Source organism: Felis catus, chromosome C2 (genome assembly GCF_018350175.1).
Source record: "Felis catus isolate Fca126 chromosome C2, F.catus_Fca126_mat1.0, whole genome shotgun sequence".
Lineage (NCBI taxonomy): Eukaryota > Metazoa > Chordata > Mammalia > Carnivora > Felidae > Felis > Felis catus.
Genome location: NC_058376.1, coordinates 59,105,113 through 59,122,423, shown reverse-complemented (window position 1 = coordinate 59,122,423; position 17,311 = coordinate 59,105,113). Strand labels below are relative to the sequence as shown.

Below are 17,311 nucleotides of genomic sequence, written 5' to 3'. Positions count from 1 at the left end.
GAGAGAGGGAGGCACAGAATCGGAAACAGGCTCCAGGCTCTGAGCCATTAGCCCAGAGCCTGACGCGGGGCTCGAACTCACGGACCGCGAGATCGTGACCTGGCTGAAGTCGGACGCTTAACCGACTGTGCCACCCAGGCGCCCCATGGTTTCTAACTAGAAAGCTATGGAGCCAAGATTCAAACTGAGGTTCACCTGACCTTAAAGTTGGTGCCCAGAGCCTTCACATCATGCTGCCCCCCCCCCCCCCCCCCCCCCCCCGCCAGCCCTTAGATTAGCTGTTTAGCCTTTAGCGCCACATCTTCTATCCAGGATAGAAAGGCCATTTACAACTGCTTTTGACTGACAAGTCAACTTCTGAGCAGAAGTTCAATAGCCTTCAGTCCAAGGGGGATCCTTCCTTTTCACTTCAGCCCAAGATGGAGGTGAGCCAGCCCCTCTCTTTGCATGCTCCTCCTCCCTCTAATGCACCCCATTTTCCTCTCTCCTGACCCATCACCTTCTACTTGTTAGGTCCACCGCAGCTGCCTCCTGCCCAGCTAGAGCTTTCTGCACCCTGCAGGGCAGGGCAGGGCAGGCAGCCAGCCAGCCAGTCTAGTGTGTGGCACCAGGTGGAAAGACAGAAGGGGTCCTCATGAGTCAAAACTTTCAGAAAATTGTGAACGGGAACTCAGCAAAAACAAGGGGAAGCTCTTTGAGGTGACTTAGACAGCCAGGTTGGAGGATGCAGGGACATTCTTTTGAAATAATTCTTTATAAGAGAGAGAAACAAACCACAAGAGATTCTTAATCTTAACGATAAAGAACAAACTGAGGGTTGATGCAGAGAGGGAAGTGGGGGATGGGCTAGATGGGTGATAGGTATTGAGGGCACTTGTCGGGATGATCACTGGGTGTTGTACGTAAGTGATGAATCACTAAGTTCTACTTCTGAAACCAATATTGCACTGGACGTTAGCTAATTAAAATATAAATAATAAAAAATAAATAAATAAAACAGCTAAAAATAGAAAAAAATTCTAATTTAATTCTTCAGAATATAAAAGCATTGCTATTGCTACTGTGTGAAGACAGATGCAAAGTCCCTTCCCTGGCTTCCTGCAATCCAATCCAGACTAAGAAACATGAATATAAGCAGGAGGCTCCTGAGAAAACTGAGCTCACATTTGTCCTGAATTTCTTACTCTTAGGTACCTTTGTGCCATCACCTCATCCAAATCCTAGAGGGATCCTTGTGTGGTCAAGAAGGTAGGTGCAGGTGGTCCATTTTATGGTTGTACAAGCTGACCTCTAGGGAGGCTGATAGCTTGCCTATATTAGTTCAAGTCAATGACATCAGGCCAAGAAGTGGAACTCAAGACTCCATATTTCTAGTCCAGTGTTTTTCCACTGGATCTTGCTACTTCTATAGCAAGGGTGACTAACATTTAAATGCAGGAAGGTGTCATCGGGGTGGGAGAGATGGCAGGAGAGAAGCTCAGAGAACAGGGAGGAGGCTGCCTCTCAGCCCCATAGGAGGAGGAAGGGGGCTGGAAGGGCTGAGAATTCCACACCCCACTCGCACTGGGGCCGGGGAGCCCCCGCAGCTGAGGAGACCCAGGGAGCTTCTGAGTGCTTCTCGTTTCCTTTTGCCCCAACAGTCTCAACCTCCTCCTCAAACTTTCTTTGTGAGGTTTACATGTTTGCAAGAAAGGTGAGAAAATGTCAAGTGTCCCCACATGAAGGGAGTTAAAGAGACCCATGGCTTCAGCTCAGCAGCTTGGACTGTATTCTTCTGAAGATACTGCCAGAGATCAAAAAGGCAAATGAACCACACATGATCTCCTTGCACAATTCAGCATGTGGTTTAACTGGACACTTCCTCAGGAAAGAAGCTTGCAGCATCTGTAGATCAAGCGATTACAGGTGACTAAGAACATAAAACATAAGATTTTTTCATGTTTGAATTATAGCTGCTTGTCATCTAACCTAACACTGGGGGCTCTATGTATTAATTGAAATATTCAAAAGCGGGGCACCTGGCTGGTTCAGTGGGTGGAGCATGTGGCTCTTGGTCTTGGGGTTGCAGGTTCAAGCACCATGCTGGGTGTAGAGATTAATCTTAAAAAGGTATGTACTCAAAAACAGAAACTCTAAAATAGGCAGCTATGTAAAAACAGCAACAACAACAAAAAAACCAAATGAATTGCTCACCCCTTCATTACACTCAATCCAGGAAAGAAACGGGTCTCCAGTTGTTCTTTTTTTTTTTCTTAACAGAGAAAAAAATATTATTTTTAAAAATTTTTATTACAATTTTTGCTATCCCTAGAATTTATTCCTTCTCTGCCATCTCTTATTTATTTTTTAAATAATTTATTGTCAAGTGGCCATCGCTGGCTAATGCCAGTACGACCTCTAGCTCACTGAGCTCCAGCCGAAGGAGAAAGGGGGTCAGGAAGGAGGTCTCAGTACCATGACTTGTACAAAGCAGACTGCCCACACATCGACCCGTGGTAAAGTACTGAGGAAGCAACTGGCTACAAAAGCCAGGCTCACAGACTGCGCCCTCTACTGGAGGGGTGAAGAAACCTCATCGTTACAGGCCTGGTACCTTGGCCCTCGGTGACGTCATCAGAAGGCCACTGAACTTCTGATCCGCAAACTTCCTTTCCAGTGTCTGGTGCGAGAAATTGCTCTGGACTTCAAAGCAGATCTGTGCTTCCAGAGCGCGGCTATCGGTGCTTTTCAGGGGGCAAGCGAGGCCTATCTGGCGGGCCGCTTTGAAGACACCAATCTGTGCGCTATCCATGCCAAACGTGTAACAATTATGCCAAAAGACATCCAGCTAGCAGGCCGCATACGTGGAGAACGTGCTTAAGAATCCACTCCGATGGAAAAACATTTCATTCTTGAAAAAAAAAAAAAAAAACGCTTTTTTTTTCTTTTCTTCCTGTTATTGGTAGGTCTGAACTTTAGATATTTTTTTTTTCCATGGGGACAAAAGTTACCTAAGTACATGATTGCAAATGGAAAAATAGGGGACAGAAATCAGGTATTGGCAGTTTTTCCATTTTCTTTTGTGTGTGAATTTTTTTTTTTTTCTAACGTTTATTTACTTTTGAGACAATGTGAGAGACAGAGGGCAAACAGCAGAGGGGCAGACAGAGGGAGACACAGAATCCGAAGCAGGCTCCAGGCTGTGAGCTGTCAGCACAGAGCCCGATGTGGGACTTGAAATCAGCAGCCATGAGATCATGACCTGAGTCGAAGTTGGAGGCTTAACCAACTGAGCCAGCCAGGTGCCCATCAGCCATTTCTGTTTTAGCTTTCATTTACTTCAAGAATGAAAAAGGACTTGCAGGCTCAAGTTCAAGGGTTGCCCGTCCTCTTTCTAGTTAGAGAGTGAGACATCACTGGTGCGGTTGAGCCTGGTAGGTCAAGACTGAAGTTGTTTCAAAGAGGTAAAGGAGGCACTGGGGGAGAAAGGCAAGAGCTACAGTGAGAAAAGTTGTGGGATAAAATAGGGGCATCTGATTGAATCAGTCAGTAGAGCACCCGACTTTTCATCTTGGGGTTGTGAGTTCAAGCCCTGCACTGGGTGTAGAGATTACTTAAAAAACAAAAAACAAACAAAAAAAACCCATAAAACAGCTAAAATAAGGCTGTTATGGGATTGCCAATCGAGAAAGCCAGGAATGCAGAGTTCAGCTCACAACAATAAAGAACAAAGAAGCCCAAACAAGAACATTAAAGATTGTTAAACACGGATCCTAAACCAGTGCCACATATGAAAAAGAAAAGAGAGTATTCCTCTCTAATGACTCTGGTATGTAAAAATTATCAGGCTTTTTTTCCTTTCTTTCTTTCTTTTTTTTTTTTTTTTTTTTTTTTTTTGGCTCATCTTGCATTTATCAAGCATCTGCTCAAATTGAAGGAATTTGCCTAAGGTCATGCAACTTAGAATTGGAATTAAATCCAGATCTTTCTGATCCCAAAGGCTCTGTCTTTTTTTTTTTTTTTTTTTTTTACAAAATCCCATCTATGCCCTAAATGATTTCCAATCTAGTGGGGACTATAAGTAGTTTTTTTTTCCTCCCTTCTTTTTTATATTTTTCAATTTTTTCTTGTGATCATGAACTGGTTTTATCATGAAAAGCAAACTCAGTATACTCTATTTTTAAATAAAAGTACCCACCAGGGAATTATTTCCAGTCTCAGAAGGAAACAACATTTCAACTATCTCAAACTTTTGCTCATGCTGGTTTGTTTTATGTCTAAATATTTCTTCAGATTAGAATGTATCGTATATTTGAGGAGTGCCTTACTCTAACACATATCTTCATTTGGAACCATCTTTTTTTTTTTTTAAGCTTGTTTATTTATTTTGAGAGAGAGAGAGACATGGGAGAGGCAGAGAGAGAGAGAGAGAGAGAGAGGGAGAGAGAGAATCCCAAGCAGGCTCCTCACTGTCAGCATAGAGCCTGATGCAGGGCTCGATCTCATGAACTGTCACATCATGACCTGAGCTGAAACCAAGAGTCAGATGTTTAGCCAACTGATCCACCCAGGTGCCCTGGAGCCATCTTTTTAGGCTCAATTCCATTTTCCTTTTTCTCCCCATTAGATGAAACACAGATGAAATTTCTAGCTCTTTTGTTTTTCTTGGATTGACATAAATTCCCTAGTGAAAGAAAGTGACCAGAGTAAAAGGCTTAATTATTGAGGTTATAGAGTAGTTAATAGCAGTGACTGAAGAGTTCTGATCTTTGAAAGTCTGTGTCCTTAGAGAAGCTTTCTCTTTGTCATAAAAAAGCACTACAATAAAGCAGACCTAAAGTAAATTCAAGAAGAGGGCTACAGAAACAGAGAAGCCAGGCTTGACCTCAAAACTTGCCGTCTTCACAACTTTTCTTTTGTAACTAGCCTCGGCTCTGGGAGATTCTTCTCATTACATTCATCTTCGCATGTGAATTGAGCAATCATGACTTCATGCTGTTGGGATCCACAGGTCCTCCAAGAAGACACTGTGTGCCTGGACCGTTTAAATCTTGCACTCTGAGACAAACTCACTAAAAAGAACGCACAGAAGAAACAAAAAGCAAATATGCCTGAACCACACATATGAGCGTGATCATTCGGTCAAAGGAAACCACTATCTCTGCCCCTCTCTAGTCTTCCACCAATAGTGTCTGTACATTATACTTGCTTAAAAACAAACAAACAAACAAACAAGCAAACAAACAAACAAAATCTGTTTTATTCTGTATGTGCTAGCTCAGCCCTCAAGGCACAATGGAGAGAGAAGTATTATGGCCTTCCAGTCTTTCACTGGATGATATTTGGAATCATGAAGCGATGGGCAAATGAGAATAGTCCTTGTGACCCAGGGCTTTGCTGATTTCCCCACAGATGATAGAGACTGGTAGCAGTGGCCCAGAGAGGTCTAAGGAGCACAACTTTTTGCAGACTGAATAAACTAAATCTGAGGGCACAAAGCACTTTGAAAGTGTCCCAAGAAAGCTAAGCATCTGGGAACATGTATGGCCATTTCATTAAACAAATATCAAAGATTCAAGGCCACATACAGAAGAAATGCTGCTGTAGCTGCAGCTATAATGAAGGTGCCTAGAGAGCACCCTAGAAGAGAAAAGTGGTCAGGGTCTGGGTAAACCTCCCATGCTCTTGTGATCTTGGGGATAAACAATTCTGAGTAAAGAAATCTCCAGATGCCAACTTAGAAGTTTTCTGCAATATGACAGAAGGCCAAAGAAGAATCATAAGGGGGACTGGGAAGGACATATGGAGACTTACTTCGGGGGGGAAGAAATGCATTACTGTAAAAGAAGCAAAAGCCACAAGGCAGCTTCCTATCTGGAGTAATGCCAGAGCGGCGTTCTCGCAGGGAGCCTTTCTTAAAGGAAATAATCATCTAGTGGGATTCATGGTCTCAGATCAAATGCAACCAACCAATTAAGCATGGATGTGAACCAGAGAATTCCGGTCATGACAACAGCAGAGAGAATCAACCAGGAGATCATCCTTCTCTTGGGTCTGGGAATGCAATTTTAAGTTAGAATCTGAATCAAGTCCCTTATTAGGGGTACTTCCATCCTGATTCCTTTCTCTGAAACACTGCCCTTGCCAGCAGCTTTGGCAAGTGAGGCCTTTGATTAGGACATTTACCCAATTCAAAAAGTATTCATTCTCACTTTCCCCTTTCCCCCACAATTCTCTCTCTCACTCCTTTTGGGAAGCCCAATCTAAGATGTCTTGGGCTTTGATCTCAGTTGTAGCCCATGCCGATAGAATGGTGGTAGAACACACTACTTTGCTCAGGTCTTGCTCTTAAGCTTTATTCTGCGAGAATTATAGAGGGTTAAACCTTTTCTAATGTTTCTTGTGAAGTTGAGAAATATATATAAAGGTGTAAACTGTTATTTCTCCTTTGCTGGTCGCACAAACACTATCTTTTAGAAGTTATTATGTTAAGAAAAAAATGAACAGACTGCTTATAAAATGGCGCACTCTTTGCTGAGCTGAGAGTTCAGAATAATAGAAGGAATACACCAAATGCTATATCTTGGGTAATAGAATGGAATATGGAGTTGGATTAAAAGCATTCGATACTTCTTCATTTTTACATGCAATTCATTGAGTGACCGTGATTCCTATAAATTCTGGTAGTTTAGGGTCTTGTTTGGGTGGAATTACTCTTGAAATTCATATTGACAGAAAATGTTGGTGAGATGAGACAGTCTCTTAAAAACAGAAAATGTGGAGCCCTGGGGAAACTGGTACTTGTTTCTAGGGACTTCTTTGTCAGCTTCATAGGAAAAAAACCGAGGAGTGGCAATTTTTTTATAGGGCTAATTTATTGCATCCCATCTTTGGATTCTTTATTGCCCTTTGGGAATTATTGAGGATGTTGATTACTTGATATAGTGGCAGATTTTTTTTGAACCCCACATTTACTTTAGGAGTGTCTGGCTGCAGGAATCAAAGAGAGATGAAATTGGTTGAAGTTCTAATCTATACAACAAAAAAGTGTTTTCAAAGAGTCAAGTTTGACACGTCTTAAGTTTGCTAACTTCCTGTAATCTCCCGTATTGTGAGTTCACACCAAAGGCGAAGGAAATGATGGCATTTCCTTTAACCGTGAGTGGGATTTTAGGAGAGATTTTTGTGGTGGTTGCTGTTAAAAATGCTCATATATGATAAGTACATCTCCCAAATGATGATGGCATAATGTCTGCTGCTGTACTTGAATTTCACCAGTGTCCTGGGTCAGTTATTTGTGCACCTGTTAGTAGATTACAGTTAGGTGGGCAGCAGGATACCATTTATTTTTATGTCACCAACTCCTAGGTCAATTCTTTTCACCTAGTGGAAACTCCTTAAACATTCTCTTACTTATATTAATGATGGCCTCTGATATTTAACTCAGCTCCAGCATATACCAAGCTCAAGACGATGCAAATGAACCTAAGGAATAGGACACAGAGGGTCTATAGTGGGGTGAATGGTGGCCCCTCAAAAACATATGTCCATGTCTTAATCCTTGGAACCTGCGAATGTGACTTTACTTGGAAGAAAGGTCTTTGCAGATGTAATTAAGTTAAAGATCTTGAGATGATATCATCCTAGATTATCCAGATGGGGCCCAAACCAAATAGTAGTTGTCCTATAAGAGACACACAGAGGACAGACACACACAGAGCGGAGGGAGAGGTGAAGATGGAGGCAGAAGCTGGAATGAAGTCAAGGAGCACTAGTAATTGCTGGAAGGCCCCCAGAAGCTAACAGGGAGCCATGGAATGGTTCTCCCTCAGAACCTCCAGAAAGAACCAAGGCTGCTAACACTTTGACGATGGGCTTCTGGCCTCCAGAATTGTGAGAGAATATATTTTCGTTACTTTAAGCCACCCTGTTCGTGATAAATTTTTTATGGCAGCCACAGGACACTGTTACAGGATCTATGGAAAGTCCAGAGAAAGCAGAACTTTTTTCAAAGTGATGTCAGACCATCGCTGTGGAACTGACAATTCTCATTCCATTGTATGGATAGGTAGACAGGCCAAACATGGGCAGGCCACAGTGTTCACCCCAGGCACTGTACTCTACTGTGAAGTTCACTCAATAAGGACTTCCTGCTTCAGAGTTCTGATCCAGCTTTACCTTGGACAAGATACTCTTTCTTCCTGGACTTCAATTTTTTTGTTACAAAACGGAGATGCTCTTGCCGCATGCTACCTATTTCGCAGAAATTTCTGAGGCAAAGTGGAGGGGTATGAGTTGGTAGAAGGAGACAGAAAATAACTTGGGTGGCACAATTTGAAGCTTGGCTAGTAAAGCAGTGAACAGTATGTGATGTTTAGATTATATGGTGGCCTCCTACCAGTGGGTTGGTGACTCCTACGTAATTTTGGAGAGAGGGAACTTGCTCACTTATTTTCCAGTCAGACCCAGACCAAAGCTGATGCATTACATTTGTAGGAGGAATTAACAGTCTTCAGCTGATAACACATCTGTGTCAGCTACAGTGCCTATAGCTGAGTCAGTATAAATTGTAACCAAGAATATTGTAAGCCAGAAAATTGGTCTATCCAAAGGAACAGCAGTCCCAAGAGAGACCACCTGGGGCCTTAAGCTTTCACATGGAAGCTTAGAGCTTCCACTTCAGCCCCATGAACTGACCCATCCTAGATGTTGTACAGCTAGCTTGGACCCAAGCAGCCTCTGTTGAAATGATAGGGATTCTGCAGAGGTTCCCCCCTGCTCATGTTAAAGGACGGGGCACAGAAGCACCCAGGACAGGTGCGGGGCCTTCCCTTGAGGGCCCACAGCAGAAGACAACTCTGAGTTCTCTTGAGATCCCCATTCTGGCTCTTGTCTGGGTGCCGGGGAGTTGTAACATGAATTGAGCAACCCTTTCTTGATCACCCAGTTTATCCAGAGTCTATTAACAGAATTCAGGTTTCTGAAGGCTACGAATTCCACAGAGCACCCATGGCAGATACACAGACGTCTGTGAAGCAGGCAAAGCTTATCCCACATGGTCCCTCCTAGCACAGGATCTGGCTTCTCATAGCCCAGTTGGAATATTGGCTCTGTCCTTACTCACTGTGGGATGTTACTTTTCTAAGTCTCAAGTTTCCTCACTTGTAAACTAGTAACAAACACATAGGATTGTTGTAAATACTAAATTCAATAATATAGATGAGTGGTTTCGCACTAGAAGTAAAGGCATAAAACATGGTAGATAGTTGAAGAAGTTAGCTCTTTTAAAAAAAAAGAAGACTGATTTCGGTGTCCCTTTCTTCTTCTTCTTCCTTTTTTTTTTTTTTTTTTTTTTTTGGTGTCTTCCTAAAGGCTCATTGTCCTCAGCCTTTCAACACACACATTTCTGACATCTCGAGACTTATTTCCCATAACTAACATGACTGCATGCTTCAGACAAAGAAATAAAATACACTTCCTTTTTTTTTAAATTCATTTCCTCTGAAGGAAACATTGTCAAAGCCCTTCCTACATCTCTTTGGCCCTCATCCTTCCTCTACACACTGACAGCTTCTTACTGAAAGCTAAAAATGCTCAGCCTGGCAGGAGGGACAGACCAAGAATGTCAGGGGGTTAATGACCCTGGGAACAATCCTGGGGCACTAATAGGAGACAGTGGATAATGCTGATGTCTAAATGTTCCAGTTAAAAGGCAGAGCTGAGCAGAATAGATTTAAAAAAAAAAACAAAACCATACTACATGTATTTTCAAGTACACATGGTATGTCACTAAGAAAAATCTGAGAAGGCCTAAGTCATTGGAAGAGTATGCCATGATTATGGGGTAGATGACTTGATATCATTAAGATTTCATATCCCCAAGTTTGTCAATAAAATATCAATAAAAATTCCAGCAAAGTGTTTTTGTAGAAACTAGAAAACTGATTCAAAATTATATGTGGAAGTGCAAAAGAAGTAAAATAATTTAAGCAACTTATAAAAAGAGAATAAAGTTGTGGGACTTATCTAACTTGATTTCAAGATGTACTAAATAGATAGATAGATAGATAGATAGATAGATGATAGAAAGATGATAGACAAAGAGAGATCAGAATAGAGTCTAGAAATAGGCCCACACATATATGGTCAATTGTTTTTTAACAATTTTTTTTAATGTTTCTTTTTGAGAGAGAGAGACAGACAGAATTTGAAACAGGCTCCAGGCTCCGAGCTGTCAGCACAGAGCCTGACACGGGGCTCAAGTTCACGAACCCTGAGATCATGACCTGAGCCTAAGTCGGACACTGAACCGACTGAGCCACCCAGGCTCCCCTGTAGAGTCAATTCTTTATTACAAAGATGCTGAGTTGACTTAATAAGAAAAAAAAAAAAAAGTCTGTCCAAAACGTTGATGTTGGATACTTATATGAGAAAAGCTAATAAGCAATTCTGACTTCACAACATACACAGAAATAAATCTGAAATAGACCAAAGGTCTAAATATAAAATCTAAAATTACAAAACATCAGGAAGAAATGTAGGAGAAAAGGTTTGGTACTGTGGCATGGGCAAAGAGTTCTCAGATAGACTGCAGACAGCATAAACCATTTTTAAAAAATTTACAAAATTGGACATCATCAAAATTGAAAACATTTGTTCTTCAAAAGGAAGCAAAAAGGCAAGCTACCAAATAGAATAGAATGTTTGCAACACACAGCTCTAATAAAGGACTTCTTTCCAAAATATATAATCTGAGCTATTTTTACTTGTAAATACCTCTGACACCAAATGTGTGGGTTTTTTCCACACTAACAACCAGTTCTCCAACTCTTTGAATACCAACTGTGTGTGCTACAATTTGTATCTGACACTAACCCAGGGTTAAACCACAGGTTTAAGGGCTCAGTCCCACAAGATGACCCTAGCTTCAGACTCCTGTCCCAAGTTCCTGGTTGCCACCTATATCTGAGAAACTGGCTATAAACCTCCTCACATTTAATAATTTGCTACAATGCCTCACAGAACTCAGGAAAGCACTTTACTTACTATTACTGGTTTGTTATAAAGGACACAACACAGGAACAGCAAGTTGGAGGTATTGGGACTGGGGTGGAGGGGAGAAAGGGAGTTTCCGTGCCCTCTCCGTGGATGCTACCCTCCCACCACATTCATGTGTGTACCAACCCGGAAGTTCTTCCAGTCCCTTTGCTTAGATGGTTTTTTTGTTTGTTAGTTTATTTTGTTTCTTTGTTTGTTTTATTAAAAGCATTTTTTTAATATTCATTTTTGAAAGAGAGAGAGAGAGCACAAACATGTGTGAGTGGGGGAGAGGCAGAGACAGAAGGAGACAGAGAATCCCAAGCAGCTACATGCTCAGCACCACAGAGCCCGAAGCAGGACTCAGTCTCTCAACCGTGAGATCATGATCTGAGCAGAAATCATAAGCCGGGCGCTTAACCAACTGAGCCACCCAGGGGCCCCTGTTGATTTGGTTATTTTGTTTGTTTGTTTGTTTGTTTTGATTTCATAGTGAAGATGTGAATAAGAAAATACCTGGAACCCAGGACATTCACTGGGGCACTTTTATTGACTTCATACGTGGTGATAACCACGAGCAGGCAATTTAAGCAGTCTTAGTTTGACAAGAGCATGGCAGTTAGGGATCAGATCCCTCAAGGCTGAAGGTCTAGGCTGGGACACCAAGCAAGCAGCTAAGACCAGATGGACAAGTGGTAGAGGATGGAGGTAGTAATTACCAACCATGACTTTGGAACCAATTGCACCAATGGAGACTGTGTCCCGCCCCATCAACCTTCCCATTGTCTTTTTTTCCTTTCTCTTTTGAAGTTCTAACGAATCACTTCCTTGAAGGATTCGTGACAGGACTGAGTCAACACAACATAAATCCCAAGGGAATCCTAGTGATGCTACAGCAGGCACTGCTGGAACCAGTCTATGTCCCCTCAGCACTCATCAATCTCTTATGTGCTGAAAGCTTTCTTCTTCAAACCCCTGAGACTCAGGTCATTCAGCTCCATACAAGTGGGACACTAGAGGTACTTGGGGGAGACCATGCCCTGGAGCATCCTTCAAGCAATGATGAACAGCAGCTGGTGAATAAATACCCCAGCTCCTTATACCTTGGTTGAGAAAAGTCTGAGATGTGCTGTGTAATCCTGGAGGTCCCCCATGGGGTAAGCCCCAGTCGCTACAGTCATTAATTGCTCATTATTACACCCTCTATTGCTTTTCTCTTTTCCCTCTTTCACTTCCCCATTCCCCTACCTGTGATTCCTTTGATCTGATATCATATAAATTACTATAACGTAAATCTTTGTCTCAGCATATGCTTCTGGGGGAATCTAATTTAAGACAAGCTCCTACCCGCTGGAACTTATCTGACCTGGATGTTATTACATCAGTTATTTTACGTAATTGTTACATACACTCTAGTAAAAATGTTTACAAATGGTTAATATACTATTCCTTCCACATAATGGTTTAAAGTTACAGCCCTAAACATAACAAATTAAAGAAATGTGAAAACGGAAGGCCGTGGGTAGCTTAATGGGTGGGGAAAATACTTTGGAATAGGAGGGACTTTCTTGTTCTGTTATGGGTAGGAGTGACCTTACCATGCCGATGGTCACTTCTTGAAATACTTCTCCTTTTTATTTTTAGTCATCTTTGTGTGTTAGCATCCTGTTTCTGAATGTGTCTGGTAATTTTTAGAATTTATTAAAAACACAGAATTTTCACTGAAAGTGTGTTCAGGCTCAGATATATCTTTCCATTGTTTCTTCTCGTGACATTCTCTTTTTATAAGGAAATGTTTATTTGGACTCCAACTAGAATTCTTTGAAGCGAGAGTAAAACATTCTGTAACATGGTAACTATTCTCCTGGGTAAAAGAAAAGTGTATGTTTGGATTGGTTGGTCTCTGGAGCAGCCTCAGCTCAGGAGCTGAGGCTAACCGTGGAAGTGGGTCACATTGAACAGCTCGAATATCTTCACGGTGCGGAAATGCCAAATAAATACGAAAAAGCAGGTGTACTTTTACTAGAAAAATCCTCACTTACCACATGTGCAAGTCAGAGGATTATGAGGATCAGTGACAGAAAAAGATAGTTTTGCCGTCTGTTGAGCAGACACCTGAGTCTTTAAGGGCTGAAATCGCACTTCTGTGTAAGGTCAAAGACTCAAACTTTCAGGTTTGTGTGTCTCTTATTAAGGGGAAAAAAAGAACGAACTCTCTCCCTTGCACATTCGACCAAGTCATTTTAGACCACAGTGTTTATTAATATTCAGTAATATGTGTAGGCTTGAATGGATAAAATTAGCCATGTCGATTCATTTAGAAATAGGCTTCTGTAAGCTTCTGTAAGCACAAGCTTCTTTTTTCCCAAGACCGTAAGTGTAGAACTGTCTTTGCAGAGAGAGATCTTTTTCCTACCAGTGATCGGCATGTGAGATGGCAGTCACCATCTCACTCAATTATTTTGTCTTGTGAAAGGCTGCATCCTTTTGGGTTTCGCCTATCAGCGTCTTTACCTGTCTGTTTCTTTTTCTACTGCACTTTACCTCACCCCGCAAAATAATAAAACAAGTTAAATATCTGTTAAATATCCCTTCTATCTGTCAAAGGAAATAGTCTCCTGTGAAAGATACAAAATTCTCTGGCTATCCTTAGTGTTGCCATAATTTGCACACTATAGAGCCTCATGTGGCTATTTAAATTTAAATTTGTTACAACATAATACAGTGTAATAACTCAGTTCTTCAGTTGCAACTAGCTGGATTTCAAGGGCTCAACGGTTGCCTGTGGCTAATGACCACCTTAGCAGACAACACAGAATATTGCCATGTTTTTGGAAAGTTGTACTGGATAGCACTGGGTCCGAGGCTCAGTGGAATAAAGATACCATACAGAAAACCACTTCAAATCAGTTGGCTGTAACTATTATTTTTATGCCAGTTTAGGAATTCTAATTAAGTATAACTGAAAGGATTTTGTTGTTTTTGTTTTTTAATAGCACCTGTTTTTCAATCTGTGAAACACACACTCTTGGATAGACACCTGGAGAGTAATGATCCAAAAGTTATATGGTCCTGGGACTAGCTCAGATGTTACCACTGCTACCAGCAAAATGTCCTTCTTAATCTCTGCGTGTAGATTCTTTCCTATAAAATGAGACCATTAAATTGTCTGCTGTGCTATTTTCATCATCGATAGGCAGGGGTTGTGTACTCACAAAGTTTAGAACAGTGACTGGTATACAGCAGGTGCTCACTACATGTTCACTGAGCTAAACAGTGAGATAATTTACATGAATCCCCTTTGTAAGTTTAACCTGCTCTTCAATACCTAGCGTATAAGTAGATGGGCGATTTTGTTTGCCAAAATTTGAGAGAAGGTGCCCTTGTCTCTGTGAAACTTGGAAAGAAGAAAAGATGTCTACAGAGGATTTTTAGAATTTTCAGGAAATTTCAACAAAGGTCTGGTGAATTTTTGAAAACTTCTTGACTCAGAGTGATGTGATTTAAATGCCTTGGCTGCAACTGGCTTCAGAACAAGAGTAAACAGGTCTCATTTTACATGGGTGACAATCATGTAAGAGATTAAAAGTAGATAACGCAAATGAGTTTCTCGGGGTCCTTTAAATCATAATCTTCTCCTCGTAGCCCCTTTGCTCCCCACAGTCCTCACTACCTCAAAGTCTGTATTGCAGCTGTAGTTTTAGGAGAGCTTAGAGAGCCCTAATGCTGTGGAAGCTTCTTCTTTTATCATATATAAAGCCGTATCTTTTTATGGACACTCACGGAGCGAAGTGCAGCAGACCAGTGACCAATATACACATCAGGAGTCAGATCTCTGTCAAGCAGCTTCCAAATTAACGGGGAAACAGACCAGCCAGCCAGATGTATGTGCAGTAGAATTCCAACTGAAGGAACCCAGAAGTCAGGCCACGCTGGCAGTTTGGTGGAAGGTTTGGGCTACTCTGGGAAGACTTTCTGGAAAGAAAGACTGAATGTTCAAAACAGATTAGCACCCTGACAGATTAGGAATGGGTTTGAGGATCTTTGGGGCCAAAAGACTACGAGGACTATATTGTTCCTTGCTTTTCTCTGTGAAGCCAGAGCCCAGAGGTGCCGAGCTCCAGGGGCGAGCTAGCCAGGCACATGGCCCAGTCCCAGCTCTATTTTGACTTCACAAAAGGATGAAAGTTGGCTCTCTGAATTCACTCAGCATAGAAGAGCTGGCTTAGTTCTTTGCCGTTCATCGCATGCTATCTCCCCCTAGGTGGTTTCACATATACTCATCTTCGTAGGTCATATGTGCTGGACCTATATTCATTTGCATGCTTCACAAGTTCTATTATGTGACTCAACATCCCAGAGGACAGACTCGAGGTGGTGCAATGACCCAGCTGTTTCTTTTTCCAAGTCTGACTTCAGTATCTTATCTTTTTATTTTTTAATGGGAGTTGTGCCTGTGTGGGGAGATTTAGGGAGGTCTTCCTTTTTTGGTCTGATGTTAACTTTTTCTGGTATTACTGATATTCTCAAAATGCACTCTAACGAAGGTGGAAAATATATGGTTCCAAATGCTGATCTGATGCAGATACAGTTCTGTAAATTCAATTTAAAGTAGGAATTAATATCATTCTAAACCCTTCCCCTGTCACTTTTCTTTCTTCCTTTTTAGGATAATCACTTAGGATCGTGATTCCAGATTTTGAGTTCCCTCAAGCTGTCACAAGCTCTTTTGCAGATAGCGGGCAACATTTCAAGCCCCCTCACCACAGTGCTACAGTGTTGTACTCCCTTTGACTGTTTAAGACGCACGGCCTGATGGTGGCCATGGCCACATAAGTGATAGGTCCGTCTGGAGTCCTGAGCATTGCCTCACCCTCCTTTCCCGAAACACATACAAACACGGTTCATTCTAGACTGTATGGTCTAGGCTAAGGACCCTGAAGGGCAGGGCGTCCAGAGGCCTAGACTGGAGTTGCCTGCAACTGGCGTGTGTACTTAGGAAGGCTCTTCGCCCCGTTGTTTCCCTCAACTGTATACTGATGGAGCCGGATTAGGTCATTGCTAATGCCCTGCCAGCCCTGCCGCTGCTTAAATCCACAAAGCCTGGGGAATACTAAAGCAAATAACAGTAGAGAGGACAGAACTCATAAAACAACTGCATCTGTATGAATGCAAGAAAATTCCAAGCAGCAGACTTTAGACTTCTCAATTGATACTTCTCATCTGGTTTGGAAAGAAGCCAGGAAGTAAATGATATCATAAGAAAACACTTGCCTAAGAGTGCTCCTTTTAATGAATTCCTTAAAAAAAAAAAAAGTCTTAAGTGTTTCTCCAGAAATAAGAGATTTATTCTTTCCCACATTTCCTGATTCCAGGAAGTTTCTCGGTTCTCCCTGTTGCTGAACATTTGATAATGTATTTGACCTATTGTATGAGATTATGACTATTATAGAGTTATTTTCAGATATTCTTTTATTTTAAAGCCTTTGGGCCCTCTTAAATATGATTTTTTTAATGCTAATTTTAGATTTGTGTTTGTGTATCCACGACTTGGAATTTATGGTGTATGCCAACAGGAAAATGAATCCATTTCCCAAAAAAGTGACATTTCAGAAGTTTCTCTATTGTGTAAATTAAGCCCACCAGTACACTCTTTAGCCTCTTCCCCAAGTTCCACACTGAATTTCTGGGTCACCTTGCTCCTCATCGTGGCCTGCCCTTCTCTCCCTCCTCTGCCCCATCAACACATGCACCAACAGCTCCTGGCCTACTTTCATGGCCTCTGGTCCTGACAGAATTCCCATAGAATCTTGGGTCTTTATACACAACTTTCCTTTCATTCAGTTAATCCAAAGAACATTTTCTATGCCTGATACTTTGGTAAGTAGTGAAGATGTAACAATAAATAAGAGAAGGGCACTGCTCAATCTTCCCTGCAATACTGTGGGACAAAGGGACATGAGGACAGTAGGAGCTAATATTTTGTTACAATTAGAATAGAGCAACACAAGGGCCCCAGGAGCACAGACTAAGGGACCTAACTAGGGGGTGAATGTGTGGCAGGAATGTCACAGAAGAGTTGCCAGAGGGAATATTTCCTCAGGCTTAAATGAAGATGAGGAGTTTTAAAGTATGGCTGAAGGGCAGAGGGTGGGCATGGGAGTGGGGAGACCAAATCTCTCAAAAATCTCCTATCAACAGCAAAGTTAGCTCTAAGCCTCCAGTTTCTGATCTCCACCAATATCTCTGCAAAGACCACTTCTCCTCATTACAGTCTTTCAGGCACAGAATGGTC

At 41.8% G+C, this 17,311-nt stretch overlaps 1 pseudogene; it reads left to right on the top strand.

Moving 5' to 3' along the window:
* The first annotated feature begins 2,455 nt into the window (after positions 1-2,455).
* Positions 2,456-2,860, top strand: LOC101089385 (annotated as a pseudogene).
* The last annotated feature ends 14,451 nt before the right edge of the window (positions 2,861-17,311 follow it).